This window comes from Crinia signifera, chromosome 6, assembly GCF_055691185.1.
Source record: "Crinia signifera chromosome 6, ASM5569118v1, whole genome shotgun sequence".
NCBI lineage: Eukaryota > Metazoa > Chordata > Amphibia > Anura > Myobatrachidae > Crinia > Crinia signifera.
Genome location: NC_139222.1, coordinates 77389017 through 77408253, shown reverse-complemented (window position 1 = coordinate 77408253; position 19237 = coordinate 77389017). Strand labels below are relative to the sequence as shown.

General features: G+C 53.4%; 1 protein-coding gene and 1 long non-coding RNA gene across 3 annotated transcripts in view; one reads left to right on the top strand and one right to left on the bottom strand.

The window, feature by feature from the left end:
* The window catches only part of NRG3 (neuregulin 3), a 716420-nt gene that overhangs the window by 384991 nt on the left and 312192 nt on the right, over positions 1 to 19237 (top strand). The gene's annotated exons all lie outside the window — the stretch shown is intronic.
* LOC146006985 (uncharacterized) lies at positions 3210 to 12193 on the bottom strand. Its single transcript, XR_014444164.1, has 3 exons — positions 12056 to 12193; positions 8572 to 8681; positions 3210 to 3358 (listed from the first exon to the last, which is right to left on the bottom strand). It is a non-coding gene; the product is annotated as an uncharacterized LOC146006985 (long non-coding RNA).

Genomic DNA, 19237 nt, shown 5'->3' with positions numbered 1-19237 from the left:
TTAACAAACTCTACCCATGATCAATCCCAGGTCACATGGTAGTGGTTACAGGTGGTCTGGGAACAGCTACAGGAGATGAGGCAGCAGACAATAATATGGGTTAGTGTAATGTAGTTTTGCATATACAGATAGAGCCAGCTGCAATACAATAGAGAGAACAAGGGGATTAACAGGGATTAGTGTGACTGGTCTTTCTCAATTAATCCTATTAACCCCTTCAGTGGTGTTTTTTTTTGGAGAGCGCTCCCTTAAAGAAAAACCACCACTACCTCCCTGGGTCCGGGCAGCGCCGCTGCACTGTCAATCAGTGGCTGCCCAGATCTGCGCCCCGCACTGCGTACCTGTCCCCGTCAGTCAGCTTGTCATAAGCCGGCGCTGGGGACTTCAATAAGAAACCTGGAGGGGAGGGGGGAGGAGGAGGGAGGAGGCGGCGCCGCAGAGAAGAGGGAGCTGGGCAGCGCGAAGCTGCCTGAGTTCAGTGATTGAACTCAGCAGCGCTGCCCGGCTGTAAACAGTGGCAATCCCAAGAATTTTCCAGGCTTGCCAGACTGAGCACTGAGGCACAGCCTGGAAAATACTCAGGATTGCCACTGAAGGGGTTAACGGCCAAGAAGAAAGAGGCTACATCTGTATATGTACAGTATGTAGACTATTTTTAGTGGTAAAAATATTGTATTTGTGTTTTGTAAAGTATTTTGGAAATATTTTAAAAATGTTTATTTTGTGTAGATGTGCTTTAATTGTGTATTTTTTGCATGTTTTTTTTTTAATTGACAAATACAGTACAACTGACCTGTTAAAACCACCTCTATTTTTATTGTTTTTTTTTTAAATTATATCTTATGAGACTTTCAAACTCTCACCCTATAACATTGGGTGAGTTGTATGATCGAAATGGGAAAACATATATATATATATATATATATATATATATATATATATATATATATATATATTACATTGACAAAAAACCTTACGGTTTCACGTGTCCCATTAAGGCTTCTTACACATGATCTCGCATTTCAGAAACCTGTTGTAACTCTTCCACTCAAACGCCAAAAAGCAATGAAATTACGATCATTAAGGCTGACGCCTTAATGGACGTGTTCCTTGCGCAATACAGATATGGTACGCCATCACAGCCTGTGGGTAAGTGCAGATTCAGCACTCTCACAGAGTGAGATTGCTGTCACTCACACAATGGTGGAGCTGCTAATTCACAGATTTGTGTGCTCATTGGAATACACACATGCAGTCTATGCAACTGAAGGTCTGAGCAGTTATGTGGCGCACTCATCCGAATAAGTACCCGCAATCATCTAACACTGTCTATCCCACTGAGTTATTAGAACTATACCACTGGGGTCCAACATCTCACACTCACTACCTACTATCCATTTCATTTAGTATTCACATGCAGATACCACAAACATCTTGCATAATTGCAAAAACTATAATACTCCAACTACTATGTATCTACACTTTCTTACTTTTCTCCTACAGTATATGCCTCCATGTAGCTCTGTCTTCCCCAATCCTTACTGCTGTGTGTTCTCCTATCTATGCTAGTCTGTATTCCCTCATCCACGCCAATGTGTATTCCCCACCTGTGCTGCCCTGTTTTTTCACATCAATGCCACTCTGTTTCCTTCTATCTGCGCCACTGGCTTCCCCTCTATTAGTGATACTGTGTCCCCCTTCATCCAGGCTGCTCTGTCCCCTCATCCATGCCACAGTTTCCTTCCATCTGTACTGCTGTCTCCTCTCTCCATCTGTGCTCCTGTTTTCCCTTCATCATCTTTGCTCTGCCACCCATCCACACTCCTCTGTCTACCCACCATCCCGGCTATGGTCTTTTTTCCTATCTGGGCCACCTTTAATTGTTCCACTGTTTCCCACCTAATCGCATCACTCTGTCTTATCTCCCCCAATCTGTGCCACTGTTTTCCACCCATCTGCTTTGTTATTCCCCCATCAGTGCTGCTTAGCCTTCCCATTATCTACGAATTTCTATTCCTCCCCATCCACATGACACTGTCTCCTCCCCCAATCAACAACACTTTTACCCCATCCGCTCAGCTCTCTTTTGCTCAGACCTTCAGTTGCATAGACTGCATGTGTGTATTCCAATGAGCACACAAATCTGTGAATTAGCAGCTCCACCATTGTGTGAGTGACAGCAATCTCACTCTGTGAGAGTGCTGAATCTGCACTTACCCACAGGCTGTGATGGCGTACCATATCTGTATTGCGCAAGGAACACGTCCATTAAGGCGTCAGCCTTAATGATCGTAATTTCATTGCTTTTTGGCGTTTGAGTGGAAGAGTTACAACAGGTTTCTGAAATGCGAGATCATGTGTAAGAAGCCTTAATGGGACACGTGAAACCGTAAGGTTTTTTGTCAATGTAATTTCATAGCTTTTTTCAATTTTTTTTTTTTTTTTTTTAAATTTTAAATTTCAGTGTAAGAATAAAATTAGATTTTTTTAAAATGTTTAATGATAACATACCCCTGGCAATGAGACAGCGTACACGCGGGGGACACTGGGAAGGGGACAGCGTACACGCGGGGGACACTGGGAAGGGGACAGCGTACACGCGGGGGACACTGGGAAGGGGACAGCGTACACGCGGGGGACACTGGGAAGGGGACAGCGTACACGCAGGGGGCACTGGGAAGGGGACAGCGTACACGCAGGGGGCACTGGGAAGGGGACAGCGTACACGCAGGGGGCACTGGGAAGGGGACAGCGTACATGCGGGGGGCGGCACTGTAGGGGGACAGCGTACATGCGGCGGGGGCACTGGGGGGGGACAGGGTACACACAGGGATAGTGGGGTGGGGGGCAGGGTACACACAGGGATAGTGGGGTGGGGGACAGGGTACACACAGGGATAGTGGGGTGGGGGACAGCGTACACACAGGGACAGAGGGGGGACGGATTTACCTGGGTGCAGCAGCAGTACAGGGGGGACGGTACACATGGGGGACAGCATACAAACGGCGGGCACTGGGGGGGACAGCGTACACATGGCGGGCACTGGGGGGGGGGGGAGGCAGGGTACATACAGGGACAGTGACGGAGGAAAGGGTATGCACAGGGAAAGTGGTGTGGGGGACAGTTGGGGGGACATGGTGCACACAGGGATAGTGGGGATGGGGGACAGGGTACACACAGGGACAGTGGGGGGATGGATTTACCTGGGTGCAGCTGCTCCTCTGATGGCCCGGGTGGCTGCTTTCTGTCTTCCGGGTGGCAGAGGCAACTCAACGCCGGGGCTTCACCAGACTGTTAGGGCTGCAGGCTGTGGAAGTGGCTGAACCGAGTCCCGGCGGCAGCATGGGGAGGACAGAGTCTGAGCAGGAAATATAATAATAATAATTATTACAATAACAATGCGTACACACGGGGGGCACAGCGTACACATGAAGGGGGGGCACAGCTCACACATAGGGGGCACAGCATACACACAGGTGGGGCACAGCGTACACACGGGGGGGCACAGCGTACACACGGGGGGCACAGCGTACACACGGGGGGGCACAGCGTACACACGGGGGGGCACAGCGTACACAGGGGGGCACAGCGTACACACGGGGGGGGCACAGCGTACACATGGGGGGCACAACGTACACACGGGGGGGCACAGCGTACACACGGGGGGCACTGAGGGGCGATAGCGTACACACGGGGAGGCACTGAGGGGGGACAGCGTACACATGGGGGGATGCACTAAAGGGGCACTGCATACACACGGGAGGCAATGAGGCACTGCGTACAAATGGTGGGGCACAGCGTACACACGGGGGGCAATGAGGGTGGACAGAGTACACACGGTGGGCACCGAGGGGGGACAGCGTACACATGGGGGGCAATAAGGGTGGACAGCGTACACATGGGGGGCAATGAGGGTGGACAGCGTACACACGGGGGGCAATGAGGGGAGACAGCTTACACACGGGGGGGCACTGAGGGGAGACAGCGTACACACGGGGGGCACTGAGGGGAGACAGCATACACACGGGGGCACTGAGGGGAGACAGCGTACACACGGGGGGCACTGAAGGGAGACAGCGTACACACGGGGGGCACTGAGGGGAGACAGCGTACACACGGGGGCACTGAGGGGAGACAGCGTACACACGGGGGCACTGAGGGGAGACAGCGTACACACGGGGGGCACTGAGGGGAGACAGCGTACACACGGGGGCACTGAGGGGAGACAGCGTACACACGGGGGCACTGAGGGGAGACAGCGTACACACAGGGGGGGCACAATGTACACACGGGAGGCAATGAGGCACTGCGTACACACAGGAGGGGCACAGCGTACACACGGTGGCACTGAGGGGGGACAGCGTACACACGGTGGGCACTGAGGGGGGACAGCGTACAAACGGGGGGCACTGAGGGGAGACAGCGTACACACGGGGGGCACTGAGGGGAGACAGCGTACACACTGGGGGTACTGAGGGGGACAGTGTACACACGGGGGTCACTGAGGGGGGACAGCGTACACACGGGGGTTGCACTAAGGAGGCACAACGTACACATGGGAGGCAACGAGGCACTGCATACACACGGGGGCACAGCGTACACACGGGGGCACTGAGGGTGGACAGCGTACACACAGGGGGGGCACTGAGGGTGGACAGCGTACACACAGCGGGCACTGAGGGGGGTCAGCGTACACACAGGGGGCAGAGCGTACACACGGGGGGGGACTGGGGGGACAGTGTACAACCGGGGGGCACTGGGGGGGGGGCAGCGTACACATGGGGGCACTGCAGGGGTACAGCACACACATGGGGGCACTGGGGGGGTACAGCGCACACACGGGGGGGCACCGGGAGGGGCACAGCGTGCACAGACGGGGGACAGCGTACACACGGTGGGCACTGAGGGGAGACAGCGTACACACGGGGGGCACTGAGGGGAGACAGCGTACACATGGGGGGCACTGAGGGGAGACAGCGTACACACAGTGGCACTGAGGGGAGACAGCGTACACACGGGGGCACTGAGGGGAGACAGCATACACACGGGGGGCACTGAGGGGAGACAGCGTACACACGGGGGGCACTGAGGGGAGACAGCGTACACACGGGGGGCATTGAGGGGGACAGCGTACACACGGGGGTCACTGAGGGGGGACAGTGTACACACGGGGGTCACTGAGGGGGGACAGCGTACACACGGGGGGTGCACTAAGGAGGCACAACGTACACATGGGAGGCAACGAGGCACAGCATACACACGGGGGGCACTGAGGGTGGACAGCATACACACAGGGGGGCACTGAGGGTGGACAGCGTACACACGGTGTGCACTGAGGTGGGTCAGCGTACACACGGGGGGCACTGAGGGGGGTCAGCGTACACACGGGGGGCACTGAGGGGGGTCAGCGTACACACGGGGGGTCAGCGTACACACAGGGGGGCAGAGCGTACACATGGGGGGGAAGCGTACACACGGGGGCACTGCAGGGGTACAGCACACACATGGGGGCACTGGGGGGTACAGCGCACACACGGGGGAGCACCGGGAGGGGGACAGCGTACACACGGGGGCACTGGGAGGGGGACAGCATACACACGGGGGGCACTGGGATGGGGACAGCGTACACATGGGGGGCACTGGGGGGGGCGCAGCGTACACACAGGGGGCACGGGGGGACTGCGTACACTCGGGGGGCACTGCGTACACATGGGGGGAACTGGGGGAGGGACAGCGTACACATGGTGGCAATGGAGGAGGGACAGCGTATACACACGGGGCACTGGGGGGACAGCATACACACACAGGGGCAACAGCATACACACAGGGGGCACGGGGGGGCAGTGTACACATGGGGGGCACTGGGAGGGGGATAGCATACACATGGGGGGCACTGGGGGGGGCAGCGTACACACAGGGGGCACTGGGGGGGACTGCGTACACACGGGGGGCACTGGGGGAGGGACAGCGTACACACGGGGGGCACTGGGGGAGGGACAGCGTACACACGGGGGGCACTGGGGGAGGGACAGCGTACACAATGGGGCACTGGGGGAGGGACAGCATATACACATGGGGGCACTGGGGGAGGGACAGCGTATACACACACAGGGGCAACAGCATACACACAGGGGGCACGGGGGGGCAGTGTACACATAGGGGGCACCGGGGGGGACAGCGTACACATGGGGGCACTGGGGGCCGAACAGCGTACACACGGGGGGCACTGGGAGGGGGACAGCATACACACGGGGGGCACTGGGAGGGGGACAGCATACACACGGGGGGCACTGGGATGGGGACAGCATACACATGGGGGGCACTGGGGGGGGCGCAGCGTACACACAGGGGGCACTGGGGGGACTGCGTACACACGGGGGCACTGCGTACACACGGGGGGAACTGGGGGAGGGACAGCGTACACATGGGGGCAATGGAGGAGGGACAGCGTATACACACGGGGACACTGGGGGGGACAGCATACACACACAGGGGCAACAGCATACACACAGGGGACACGGGGGGCACAGCGTACAAACGGGGGGGCACTGGGGGGAACAGCATACACACGGGGGGCACAGCGTACACACGGGGGCACTGTGGGGTACAGCGTACACGGGGGGGGGGACTGGGGGGTACAGCGTACACACGGGGGGCACTGGGGGGTACAACGTGCACATGGGGGGCACTGGGGGGTACAGCGTACACACGGGGGGTCACTGGGGGGGTAAAACGTACACACGGGGGGGCACTGGGGGGGGTACAACGTACACACGGGGGGGCACTGGGGGGTACAGCGTACACGCGGGGGCACTGTGGGGGATGACAGCGTACACACGGGGGCACTGTGGGGGATGACAGCGTACACATGGGGGCACTGGGGGGGGACCACAATGTACACACGGGGCACTGGAGGAGAACAGCGTACACACGGGGGGCACTGGGAGGTGGACAGCGTACACACGGGGGGCACTGGGAGGGGGACAGCTTACACACGGGGGGGCACTGGGATGGGGACAGCGTACACGGGGGGCACTGGGATGGGGACAGCGTACACACGGGGGGCACTGGGATGGGGACAGCGTACACATGGGGGGCACTGGGATGGGGACAGCGTACACACGGGGGGCACTGGGGGGGGGTTCAACAGCATACACACGGGGGGCACTGGGGGAAAGACAGCGTACACACGAGGGGCTCTGGGGGGACAGCGTACACACAGGGGCACTGTGGGGACAGCGTACACACAGGGGCTCTGGGGGGACAGCGTACACACGGGGGCACTGTGGGGGAGACAGCGTACACATGGGGGCACTGGGGGACGAACAGTGTACACACGGGGGCACTGGGGGACGAACAGTGTACACACTGGGGCACTGGGGGGCGAACAGCGTACACACGGGGGCACTGGGGGGCGAACAGCGTACACGCGGGGGCACTGGGGGGCGAACAGCGTACAAGCGGGGGCGAACAGCGTACACACGGGGGCACTGGGGGGCGAACAGCGTACACACGGGGGCACTGGGGGGCGAACAGCGTACACACGGGGGCACTGGGGACGAACAGCGTACACACGGGGGAACCGGGGGGCGAACAGCGTACACACGGGGTCACTGGGGGGCGAACAGTGTACACACGGGGGCACTGGGGGGCAAACAGCGTACACACGGGGGCACTGGGGGGTGAACAGCGTACACTCGGGGGCACTGCGGGGCCAACAGCGTACACACGGGGGCACTGGGGGCGAACAGCGTACACACGGGGGCACTGGGGGGGACAGCGTACACACGAGGGGCTCTGGGGGGACAGCGTACACACAGGGGCACTGTGGGGACAGCGTACACACGGGGGCTCTGGGGGGACAGCGTACACACGGGGGCACTGGGGGGGAGACAGCGTACACATGGGGGCACTGGGGGACGAACAGTGTACACACGGGGGCACTGGGGGACGAACAGTGTACACACGGGGGCACTGGGGGGCGAACAGCGTACACACGGGGGCACTGGGGGGCGAACAGCGTACACGCAGGGGCACTGGGGGGCGAACAGCGTACAAGCGGGGGCGAACAGCGTACACACGGGGGCACTGGGGGGCGAACAGCGTACACACGGGGGCACTGGGGGGCGAACAGCGTACACACGGGGGCACTGGGGGGCGAACAGCGTACACACGGGGGCACCGGGGGGCGAACAGCGTACACACGGGGGCACTGGGGGGCGAACAGTGTACACACGGGGGCACTGGGGGGCGAACAGCGTACACACGGGGGCACTGGGGGGGTGAACAGCGTACACACGGGGGCACTGCGGGGCCAACAGCGTACACACGGGGGCACTGGGGGCCAACAGCGTACACACGGGGGCACTGGGGGGGGACAGCGTACACACGGGGGCACTGGGGGGGACAGCATACACACGGGGGCACTGGGGGGGGGACAGCGTACACACGGGGGCACTGGGGGGGACAGCGTACACACGGGGGCAGCGTACACACGGGGGCGCTGGCTACATACAGGGACAGTGGGGTGGGGGACAGGGTACACACAGGGACAGTGGGGGATGGATTTACCTGGGTGCAGCTGCTCCTCTGATGACCAGGGTGGCTTCTTTCTGCCTTCCCGGTGGTCCGCAGGCTGTGGAAGCGCCTCAGTCCCGGCGGTACCATGGGGTGGTCAGCGTCTGGGCAGGAAACATAATAATAATAATAATATTAAAGGGCACAGCGTTCACACGGGGGGGGGCACAGCGTACACACGGAGGGGGCCACAGCGTACACACGGAGGGGGCCACAGCATACACACGGAGGGGGCCACAGCATACACACGGAGGGGGCCACAGCATACACACGGAGGGGGCCACAGCATACACACCGAGGGGGCCACAGCGTACACACCGAGGGGGCCACAGGGTACACACCGAGGGGGCCACAGGGTACACACGGATATCTTTCTGATGTGTGGCCGGCATTATGCTGGCCACACATCAGACCAACTTCAGACCAACTTTTTCAAAACCCTTCAAACCTCCAACATGACAGTCCAACTAAAACAGTTCCCCACACATCTAACCAACTTTTCTTCTAAGCAGTAAACTTTTTTTTTTTTTTTAGTCCATCCAACTTCTGTCCAACTTCTGATGTCACAGAAGTAGGTGGACAGGTTCTGCCTACTTCTGTTTTTTTATTATTATTATTATTATTATTATTATTATTATTATTATTATTAATATTATTATTATTTAGTTTAAAAATAGTTTAATTCCAAGTGAGAAGTGAAAGTAAATGAAATTCTCTGCCTCACACACCAGGGAGTATCCTAAAATGTACATGTATCTGTATAAATTTGCTAAATGCTAATAATTTGTAACAATCTTTCTCAGTGTTCCAACACTATCGCTCATTTTAACCCTAAATCAGTCATATATAACAATGTGCTCATTGTATATATACAGTATATATATATATATATATAATATCTATCTCCCCAAACAATGAAATAGAAATAAAATTCGCCCCGTGCCCTCATGAGTCAACTCATGTACCCCTAAAATACAAATGCACCAACTGTGGTTCTTTTTTTTAAATCTTGTTAGATGAGTGGTCGGGGAACTGGGGTAAAAATGAAATTCCTGCAGGTAATGGACGATTGCACTGCCAAGTAGGGTGACCAACTCATCCCTTTAACATACCTCCCAACATGACCCTCTCCAGGAGGGACACATTGCTCGGTACTTGTGTACTAGCACGGCGCCCATCGCATCGCAGACCATATCGCATGCGATGCGATGCGATGCGATATCGCCCGATATAGTACAATTTTACAATTTTAAAATTGTATGCCATTGTATATGGCATACAATGCCATACAATGCGATGACATGCGATTATAAATTGTATAAGCACCCTAATGGGTGCTTAAAATGCTTAAATGCACCCCCATGCCACCCCTCAAGTATAAACGTGAACCCGAAGCGTGGCGAGCGCAGCGAGCCCGCTAGTGGCGGCGGTACGCGTCCTACGACCTTTGATACCTCCACTATCCACGTCGGCGTGGAGTTGAGAATAGAAAGTGTGGCGAGTGCAGCGAGCCACCGAGCCCGAAGTGTGGCGAGCACAGCGAGCCCCGCGAGGGGAGGCGGATACCTTCACAGGTATCTGCCTCCCCTTGCGGGCTTCACAGGTATCCGCGTCCGCTCGCCACGCTTCGGGCTCGGTGGCTCGCTGCGCTCGCCACACTTTCTATTCTCAACTCCACGCCGACGTGGATAGTGGGGGTATGAAAAGGTCGTAGGACGCGTACCGCTGCGCTCGCCACGCTTTGGGTTCACGTTTATACTTGGGGGGTGGCATGGGGGTGCATTTAAGCATTAGGGTGCTTATACATTTTATAATCACATGTCATCCCATTGTATGGCATTGTATGCCATATTCAATGGCATACAATTTTAAAATTTTATGCCATTGTACAATATCGAGCGATATCGCGTCGCATCGCATGTATGGCATGCGATGCGATGAAAAAATCGTGCGACTGATTATCGGGGCGCCGTGCTAGTACACAAGTACCCATTGCTCTGTTCCTGGACTTCCCTCATAATGTATGATTGCCATCACCTGTTTTACACAGGTTAATTGATAAGAAAGATGCTTCAACACAGGTAATGGCAATCATTAATTAAGGGAGAAGTCCAGAAACAGAGCAATGTGCCCCTCCTGGAGAGGGTCATGTTGGAAGGTATGCTTTAATCCGGGACACATATTAATTACACAGGTTCTGTGGCTGGCTTTCACCTGGTTTTAAACTGCCACACCTCAAGGCTCCATTTCACCTGGTTTTAAACTGCCACAGAACCTGTGTAATTAATATGTGTCCCGGATTAAAGGGATGAGTTGGTCACCCTACTGCCAAGCCACAGCTGGGCATGTGTATGAAACTATAGGAACCTATATGAAACTATATGCATGCCAGGCTGTGTCTCGGCAACACGCCCGTCCATTACCCCCTGGAGTTTTATTTCATGGTCCGTAGCGGCAGTACTGAAACAGTGTGACAGATGGGCAAAAGCGGTGGGCTGCCCCAGCTGTCTTCAGAGCGGGTTCGTGGCTGTTTTAAACCTTGCGCCAGGTCACCAGCCACCGGAGCTCCTATTGGCTGGTGGCCTGGCGCGAGATTTAAAACATCTGCGGACCCACTCTGAAGACAGCCGGGAAGCCCACAGCTCTCTGCACGGCTGTCAGACTGCTACTCCCTTGGCAGCAAGCAAAAAACCTCCTTGGAATCGAGTATGACACCCATGGCATCTAACAGGAAGCCACTAGATGCCAGGGGCATCATAATAAAAGTTTTATTAGCAGGTTAAACCCTATGAGTGCGTGGGCATGTGTAGATAGATAGAGCTGATGTCAGTGCTGGCAGGGTGGGTGTGGATTCAATGTTAGACAGCACTTAGGTTGACAAGCATTAGCTCGACACTGTTGGGTCGACATGCAGTAAGGTCGACATGGCTTAAGGTCGACATGTGCACTAGGTCGACATGGGGAAGGTCGACAGGTCACAAGGTCGACATGGGGTTTTTCACAGTTTTTTGTCCCAAATGTCGACACATGGACACAGGTGGAGTTGAACTGCAGCCCCTCGCAACGCTCGCTTTGCTCGGCACACTATTATAATCTTACTAGTGGATGATAGGGCATGAAATACCGCCTGTCAGTACATGCCGGCTCAAAGAGCAGTGCAAAACCCCATGTCGACCTTGTGACCAGTCGACCTTCCCCATGTCGACCTAGTGTACATGTCGACCTTGTCCCATGTCGACCTTAAGTCATGTAGACCCAACGGTGTCGACCTAATGCTTGTCGACCTAAGTGCTATCTGACAAATGACCGCTTCTTTCCTGGGTCAGGAGGTTCTACTGTCACTGATGGGTTGGTGGGTGGGTGGGGGGGGGTACAGCTGTCTGGTCAGTGATAGTGTGGGGGGGTGCAGCTGTCAGGTCAGAGCAGTGATGGGGGGGTGTCTGAGAGCTGGTGTGTGCGCAGTGTGCAGCTTACTCACTGACAGGTTTAGCAGCGGCATGGACCTGGCTGGAGCAGGATGGCAGTGGCAACGAGGATCCTCCTAGACCCAGCAGCTGGAGGAGCTCCATGGCAGAGTCAAGGACCTTGCTGGAGCAGGACAGCGGTGGTGGTGTGGACCCTCCTGCGTAGGAGAAGGAAGAGAGAAAGATGAGAAGTGTGGGGGGGGGGGGACAAAGGGAGAGAGAAAAATATGAGGGACAGCAGGGGACAGAGAGGGTGACAGGTGGTGGAGGAGAGAAGATCATGTGAGAGAGAAAGGGGATGGGTAGAGAGCGGAAAAGAGGAAAGGGGGAGAGCCAGTGTGGTGAGGGGGAGTGAGGTGATGGGTCCAGAGGTGAGAAAAAGTGAGGTGGCAACGGGTCAGGTGACGTGGGACAAGGTGGGTGATGAGGTGAGAGCGGTAGTGATGGCGAGGACGAAAGCTGGTGTAGTGACAGACAGCAAGAGTGGGTGTGGTGGTGGGGGGTGGTGTGACGGCAGGCGCGGGAGAGTAAGGTGTCGGCATACGAGATGGGGTGAGGTGATGGCGGGCAAATGGGGGAAAGGTGGCAGCGGACGAGAGGGTGTGAAAGGGAGGGATGCGGTACAGTGACAACGGGGGATGCAGGGATGGACAGCAGGGACAATGACAGAGGGGGACACAGGGACAGTAACAACAGGCACAGTGACAGCGGGGGATGTTGAGGACAGTGACCGCGGGGGGGATACGACAGCAACAGAAGGGGACTTAGGGACAGTGGGTACAATAACAATTGAACACAGTGACAGAGGAGGACAAGGGACATTGACAGAGGGCTACAGCGAGGAACATGTGGGAAGTGACAACAGGGGATGCAGGGGGTTGTGACAGAGGGCACAGTGACAGCGATGGACATGCGGGCAGTGACAGTGGGGGACATGAGGACAGTGACCATGGGGGGTAGTGACAGAGGGGGGGGCAAGTTAGTCACAACAGCGACAGAAGGAGACTCAGGGACAGCGAGTACAATAACAATGGAACACAGTGACAGAGGAGGACACGGGACAGTGACAGAGGGGAACAGAGTGACTGAGGGGGACAGTGTCATACAGGATATAAGTAGTGACAGCGGGGACACCACTTACTTTCCGTGTGGCCACTCATGCAGCTCTGTCTCCCGCACAGCCAGGTCCCGGGTGACCGCTGTCCCACTGCCGGCTCCCGGGTGGCCGCTGTCCCACTGCCGGCTCCTGGGCAGCCACTGTCGCAAAGCTGGGTCCCGGGCAGACGCTGCCCCACTGCTGGCTCCCGGGCGGCCGCTTCACGACAGCCAGGTCCCGGGCAGACGCTGCCCCACTGCTGGCTCCCGGGCGGCCGCTTCACGACAGCCAGGTCCCGGGCAGACGCTGCCCCACTGCTGGCTCCCGGGCGGCCGCTACACGACAGCCAGGTCCCGGGCAGACGCTGCCCCACTGCTGGCTCCCGGGCGGCCGCTACCCCACTGCTGGCTCCCGGGTGGCCGCTACATGACAGCCAGGTCCCGGGCACCGCCAGGGGATGGGTGGAGGCTGCACCCTGCAGGGGATGGGGGAAGCCGCCGGATGACAGGTGAAAGCTGCAGGGTGATGGGGGTGCTGCGGGGGGGGGGGGGGGGGCTAATTATCACACAGCGACACCCTCACCCACCCTCATAACCACTGCTAATTCCACTAATACACAAAATAATTTCAGTTTGCGAGCAGGGAGTCGGGAGTCGGCCATCTTGGTACACTCAAGTGAAGCCACTCTGAGTACACTCCCTCCTTGTGGCTTCTGCGGCTGCGCAACAAGTTGAAGCCTCCTATCTCTATAATGGGGGACGTTTCACTAAATTATAAAAAAACTGTACCTATCTGAAAATCCTCAACCCCAAAAGGCACTCCACTGGGACAATATCTACCTAATAAAACAAACCCCAAGTCTCAATTGTTCCTCTACCCTGAGTTATGCCTTCCCAAAAAAACCCTCATAGACTAACATGAGTGACAAAGTGTCATTTCGCAAGTGTCAGAAAAAAACTGACAGTTGGAAGTTTAGATCGCTCCCAATTGGTCATTTTTTAATATTTCGCCCTGAAATTTAGCAGGCAGCACCGGTTGACGATTCTACGCGTACATGCCAAATTTCAGCTCAGTACGCCCAGTCACTTTTGAGGTGCAGTCCCTCAAACACCATGCCCCCATCCGAAAAGTTCCCTATGGGAAAAATCCGTTCGTTGGATTCAGCCTTAATATAAGGGCACTACCGTGCCCTTATATATATATATATATATATATATATATATATATATATATATATATATATATGACTCCAATAATAAGAGGCACACAATCCAGGTGAATAATCACATCAAGTGTATTTGGGCAAAATCACATCGAGCGCTTTCGGGGGATGCAACCACCGTCTTCAGGATGACAGCCCCAACAAACAAAAAGTGTAATAAATTTTCCCAAACCCCAAGCACAAATAAATAGATATTATCTATTTATTTGTGCTTGGGGTTTGGGAAAATGTATTACACTTTTTGTTTGTTGGGGCTGTCATCCTGAAGACGAGGGTTGCATCCCCCGAAAGCGCTCTATGTGATTTTGCCCAAATACACTTGATGTGATTATTCACCTGGATTGTGTGCCTCTTATTATTGGAGTCCTGTCTATACATTGTGGAGTGCACCGATCAAGTTGTTTTCAAGATTATTGGAGTGCCGGCATAGAAGTCATATATAGTCGGAATGAAGCAAGCAGTGGCACTCTTGGGATTTTTCAAAAAAGTGTAATAGATACAGCAGCCAAAAACCAAGGTTTCGGGGCTGGCATGCCCTTTTGTCAAGGTGTGGTGAGTAACACCACACCTTGACAAAGGGGCGTGCCAGCCCCGAAATGTTGGTTTTTAGCTGTTGTATCTATTACACTTTTTTGAAAAACCCCAAGAAGGCCACTGCTTGCTTCATTCCGACTATATATATATATATATATATATATATATATATATAGGGGGGGTAATAAGCGGCACTCTCGCGGATTTCCCAAATCAAAGAACTGACAGACAGGTAAGTTCAGCAGTCGACGTTTCGGACGTCACTCCTTTATCAAGACAAGAACAATGTACATGGAAAAGGTACGTACTTACATACTCAGTAAGCCTGCTCTCTATCCAATCCGGACCTCGCGGCTGGCGTGCCTCCACTCACCTCACCTCTTCTGGGTTTCCCCGTACTTCCGGTTCTGGCGCTGTGCGTGTCATCGCACGTCACCCTCCTCCGGCGTGTTTGGATGTTGCTAGGCAACCGCCGCTGCCGTGGGTCACTGTAATGGAGAAAGCAAACTCAGTCGACAATATAGACAAACAAGGAACATCAAGTGTATACACCCATATAAAATACAAAGAATGCCATGCTGTCATAGAGAAAAAACAAAAATCATCACGATCATGAAATCACAAAAATATATTGAGGGAAAATTGTTCATTGAGACCTCGGGGTCTCATGGTATCTAATTTGTATATCCAGTACATCTCGAGCTGGAGCAACTTCCTTGCTCGGTCACCACCTCGAGGATCATGGGGAACATGGTCAATTATTACATAGCGCAAGCTGGATAGGCTATGTTTCTCAGTGGCAAAATGCCTGGCCACAGGTTGATCATTGTCATTATCGTTGATGGCTGCCCTGATGGCGGAGCGATGGAGGGCAATCCTCTCACGAAATGTCCTGATGGTTTTTCCTACATAGCCCATACCACATGGGCACCGGATAAGATACACAACATGGGTGCTTTTGCATGATACAGCATGTCTGATGTTGAACTGAGCACCCGAAAGTGGATGAAAGAAGTGTCTGGTGCTTGACATCCCACTGCACGTCGTGCAGCCAGTGCAGGTATAGCATCCCCCAGCTTTGGTCCTGGTGTTGGGAGGCAGTCGCTTTGCAAGATCTGTGCTCACCACCCAATCTCTTAGATTTCGGCCTCTTTTATAGCAGGGCATAATCGATTTGTTCTTCAATTTAATCAGATCACGGTCCTGTTGGATCACTGGCCAGAGGTTTCTCGAGGCTGTGGTAATAATGTTGTCAGCATCATTAAAGTCCCTCACCCAGCCCATTCTCTCTTTCATGGAATCTGCATCCTTAGTTTTTTCTGGCAAGAAGTGATTCCCTCGATAGAGAATCGACTTTCCTGCGTGCCCCTTGTAGAATAGCATCTGGGTATCCACGCTGTTTGAATTTTGTCATCATTTCAGAGAGTTGGGAGGGGAGCATCTCGGAATCGTTGGTGATTCTCTTGACCCTAATCAATTGGGAAAATGGTAAGCCTCTGATAAGCGCCGGGGGGTGGTGGCTTTGTGCACATAGCAATGTGTTTCGATCTGTTGGCTTGGAAAAGATCGTGGTACGGAGGGATTGGTCCACAATGCTGATCTGGACATCTAGATATTGTATGGAGGTCTGACTCATGTTGAATGTAAACTTGATCGGGCACTCCATGCGGTTGATCTCATCGATCAATGTTATGAATTTGTGTTCTGTACCGGTCCAGAACAGTAGGACGTCATCTATATAACGAGTATATAGGGCCACCTTGGGTGCCACCTGTTGATTGAAGAAAAAGTTCTTGTTCAACAATGTACATGTAGGCATTAGCGAACGAGGGTGCCACTGGCGATCCCATGGCACACATGGCATCGCCAGTGGCACCCTCGTTCGCTAATGCCTACATGTACATTGTTGAACAAGAACTTTTCTTCAATCAACAGGTGGCACCCAAGGTGGCCCTATATACTCGTTATATAGATGACGTCCTACTGTTCTGGACCGGTACAGAACACGAATTCATAACATTGATCGATGAGATCAACCGCATGGAGTGCCCGATCAAGTTTACATTCAACATGAGTCAGACCTCCATACAATATCTAGATGTCCAGATCAGCATTGTGGACCAATCCCTCCGTACCATGATCTTTTCCAAGCCAACAGATCGAAACACATTGCTATGTGCACAAAGCCACCACCCCCCGGCGCTTATCAGAGGCTTACCATTTTCCCAATTGATTAGGGTCAAGAGAATTTCAACGATTCCGAGATGCTCCCCTCCCAACTCTCTGAAATGATGACAAAATTCAAACAGCGTGGATACCCAGATGCTATTCTACAAGGGGCACGCAGGAAAGTCGATTCTCTATCGAGGGAATCACTTCTTGCCAGAAAAACTAAGGATGCAGATTCCATGAAAGAGAGAATGGGCTGGGTGAGGGACTTTAATGATGCTGACAACATTATTACCACAGCCTCGAGAAACCTCTGGCCAGTGATCCAACAGGACCGTGATCTGATTAAATTGAAGAACAAATCGATTATGCCCTGCTATAAAAGAGGCCGAAATCTAAGAGATTGGGTGGTGCGCACAGATCTTGCAAAGCGACTGCCTCCCAACACCAGGACCAAAGCTGGGGGATGCTATACCTGCACTGGCTGCACGACGTGCAGTGGGATGTCAAGCACCAGACACTTCTTTCATCCACTTTCGGGTGCTCAGTTCAACATCAGACATGCTGGATCATGCAAAAGCACCCATGTTGTGTATCTTATCCGGTGCCCATGTGGTATGGGCTATGTAGGAAAAACCATCAGGACATTTCGTGAGAGGATTGCCCTCCATCGCTCCGCCATCAGGGCAGCCATCAACGATAATGACAATGATCAACCTGTGGCCAGGCATTTTGCCACTGAGAAACATAGCCTATCCAGCTTGCGCTATGTAATAATTGACCATGTTCCCCATGATCCTCGAGGTGGTGACCGAGCAAGGAAGTTGCTCCAGCTCGAGATGTACTGGATATACAAATTAGATACCATGAGACCCCGAGGTCTCAATGAACAATTTTCCCTCAATATATTTTTGTGATTTCATGATCGTGATGATTTTTGTTTTTTCTCTATGACAGCATGGCATTCTTTGTATTTTATATGGGTGTATACACTTGATGTTCCTTGTTTGTCTATATTGTCGACTGAGTTTGCTTTCTCCGTTACAGTGACCCACGGCAGCGGCGGTTGCCTAGCAACATCCAAACACGCCGGAGGAGGGTGACGTGCGATGACACGCACAGCGCCAGAACCGGAAGTACGGGGAAACCCGGAAGAGGTGAGGTGAGTGGAGGCACGCCAGCCGCGAGGTCCGGATTGGATAGAGAGCAGGCTTACTGAGTATGTAAGTACGTACCTTTTCCATGTACATTGTTCTTGTCTTGATAAAGGAGTGACGTCCGAAACGTCGACTGCTGAACTTACCTGTCTGTCAGTTCTTTGATTTGGGAAATCCGCGAGAGTGCCGCTTATTACCCCCCCTGTATTTGACTTGCTGTTGTGCACCCCGGTTGCTGGTGACCTTGATTGACGGAGTGCCGATCCATCCCCCCTCTATATATATATATATATATATATATATATATATATATATATATATATATATATATATATATATATAGGTTTAGGAGGAGAAACCGCACACTGCCCCAGTCCGATAATTGGGTGCAAGGTCACATACAAATTACTATACAAAACTTATTTCACCAGCCGGCAAAAAGAGATCTGCACACCTGCTTGTAAATTATTTCTTTATGTAGAAAAAAAGGATTTCAAAGCACATGGCAACATATTGACAAACGGTTAGGAATTGGTCCAGGTATTACTTATCTAACAAAGCTCTATCATGGAGACCTGCGACCTGCCATATAGGGTGGTATTCAATGAGGCTGATTTGCCATGTTTTTATGGCAATTTCGAGCTGTAAGGCGAATTTTTGACTGAAGCGGTGAATCACCCTATTCAATGACCAGATGGCTAATACATTTCAAAGTTTTTTCGCCATGATTCATCAAGTAGTAATCGCTATCTTTTTATGGTGAAGTGGAATGTGAACTTTTAAAATAAAGTGTTTTGTTTTTTACATTTGGTGTAAAAAAAACAGGAATTTTATTCTGAGGAGGGGCATGCTATTTTTATTCATGTGCTGTAAGCACATGAATATATATTTAATTTAAAAAAATTTTTTTTTTTTTTTACACATACCAGCCAGCAGGGTGCCGGGAGCCGAGCCGCTCATTAGATATTCATATATTCACTGCACCCGATCATTACATATGCATGATCGGGTGCAGTGA